Genomic DNA, 2,715 nt, shown 5'->3' with positions numbered 1-2,715 from the left:
CGCCGGTTGTTACGCGCCGCAACCACCTCATCATGCGCCGCATCCAGCCGTCGGGCCGCAGCAACCATCTCGTCATTGGCACTGGTCGCTCTCTCCACGTACCAATCCTGTTGGAGTGCCGTGGTGATTCGCCGGGCCATATCACATATGGCACTCCAATTTTCCCGGCTGTTCAGCAGGAACGACTGGAGACTGTCCGGTGATACGATGGCCACATCGCCCTCGCCCAGCACCTCCGTCCGCACGTCAGCAAAGCGCGGGCAGTAGAAGAACGCGTGCTCAGCCGACTCGACGACACCCGGGCACCGCACGCAGTCCGGCGAGGGGGTGAATCTCTGCACATGCAGGTATTCATGGAAGAAGCCGTGGCCCGAGAGAACTTGGGAGAGATGAAAGGTCATCTCCCCAAACCGACGGTTCTTCCACCCCTCGATGTCCGGAATCACCCGGTGCGTCCACGCCGTGAATCGGCTCGCCGGTGCCAACGCGTCCCAATCCTCCTGCCACTGACGCAGTGTGGCAGCGCGCTCCTCCACTCGTAGCTGGCTCAATGGCGCGCCGGTCGTTTGATGCTGTTGGTTGCATCGAGCGTCCTCCCGAATCTGCAGGCAGATCGGTATGACGCTAGCCAGGACCGTGGCGACCTCATATCGCACCGATATGAAGGTCCTGGCTACCGGCCTCGCATACTGCGCCTGCACGTTCTGCAGCATCCGCCTGCATCGCCTGACGTTGGTGGCCTCATGCCACACCGGGGCAGCATACCGGAGCGTTGAATCCACCACCGAGGACAGCAGCCGCCGCTTCGCTCCTTTAGGGCCCCCGTGGTTTTGCATCAGTCGGGAGATCCCCTTCGCCGCACGGAGTGCCTTCGCCGTGGCGTACTCGACGTGCGGGGTCCACAGCAGATGCTCGTGCAAAACCACGCCCAGGTACTTGAGGCTCTGCGTAGGCAGCCGCTGTATCCCCTCGATGGCGACCGAGGGCTGCGCATAGCCCCGCCGCATTGTGGACACCATGATGATCTCCGTCTTAGCCGGAGCAAGATGGAGATGACGCTCTGCCATCCACGTGCTGATCATCCGGATCGCCTGCTGCGCGAGTTCAGCCGCCGCCTGCGGCGTCGTGCCGCCCGTCAGCACCACCAAGTCGTCCGCGAACCCAATCGCCTCCACGCCGTCCGGGAACGCCAGCCGCAGGACTCCGTCGTACATTGTGTTCCACAATGTGGGACCGACAATGGAGCCCTGCGGTACACCAGCCGACACCTTCCTGCGCACCGGTCCTTCACTGGTCTCGTAGACCAGCTCGCGCTCGGAGAAGTAGCTGCGCAATATTCTCCTCAGCGCTGCCGGAACGCGTTTCTCCTCCAGGGCCGTGGCGATCGCCCTCCAGCTCGCCGTGTTAAAGGCGTTCTGGACGTCCAGTGCTGCCACCACCAGACACCGAGGATCGCGTCCGTTGGTCCGATGGAATGAGCGCGCGAACTCGCCCCGCTCAACGACCCGCTGGATGGCCTGGACCGTCGATCTCCCACGACGAAAGCCGTATTGCTCCGGCGACAGTTGAGGGGCACTGCTGTCCTCCAAATGATCATTGAGGCGGTCCAAGACACACCTCTCAAACATTTTCGGGACTGCTCCCTCAAGGAGCAGCGGACGACTCGCCGCAGGATCGCCCGGTGGCTTGCCCGGCTTGGGCACCAGGACTAGCCGCGCCTCCTTCCATTCCTTCGGGAACTCGCCTCGCTCCAACAAATCATTGAACACCCGGGCGAACGTCGCCGGGTGCTCTCTGATTGCGGCCTTCACCGCGACGTTCGGGATCCCGTCCAGACCCGGAGCCTTTGTCAGAGCCATCCTGTCGGCCATCGCCAGGATCTCTGCTTCTGTGACGGGTCGTAGGGCCTCCTCGTCGTCGGTCCGCTCGATGACTGGCCACTCGAAGGCAGGATGGGCCGGGAAGAGCGCGTCGACGATTGGCTCCAAAACCGCTCGGTCGGTCTCCTGCGGGGTGCGGCCACGCAGCTTGGCCATCACCACCTGGTACCCGAGACCAAACACGTCGCTGTCGACTGCGTCGATCAGCTCTTGAAGCTTCCCGCTCCGGCTCTCCTGGATCGCTCGCTGCAGCTGTCGTCGCAGGTCTTGAAGGCGAGCGGTCTCCACGTCGCGGTCCGCCGACCCTGTGGCAGCACTAAGCCTCTCCTCGGCAAGCTCGCACTCCCGACGCATGTCGCCCAGCTCCGGAGTCCACCAGTACAGCCGTGGCTGTTGATGCTGCTTCGGCCTGCCTACCCTCTCCATGGTGGTGTCGCAAGCGAGGGTCAACGCTCCGACCAGCGCCTCAGACGTATCAGCTTCTGCGAAGCGACAGTCGACGAGGGCGGTCTTGTAGTCCTCGCTGCGGAAGAGGGAGGTCTTCCAGCGAATCCCGGCGTGCGACGCGATAGCCCCGCTCCCGTGCGTCTGCGATGGCTGATGCTGCTGCCGCTGTCCCTGCCGACCCGGCACACCGACGGAATACTCCACGTAACGATGGTCGCTGTGGGTGAAGGTGGAACTCACCCTCCAGGTCCCAGGCAAGGCGATCGAGGTGCTTGCGAACGAGACGTCCACGATGCTTTCGCGCGCAACCCCGTTGCCCATGAAGGTGGGTACGTTGCCGCGGTTGACAACATCGAGCTGCAGATGCTGCACCGTCCCCATGAGCGAG

Source organism: Anopheles moucheti (assembly GCF_943734755.1).
Source record: "Anopheles moucheti chromosome X unlocalized genomic scaffold, idAnoMoucSN_F20_07 X_unloc_2, whole genome shotgun sequence".
NCBI lineage: Eukaryota > Metazoa > Arthropoda > Insecta > Diptera > Culicidae > Anopheles > Anopheles moucheti.
This window is presented reverse-complemented; position numbering follows the sequence as displayed.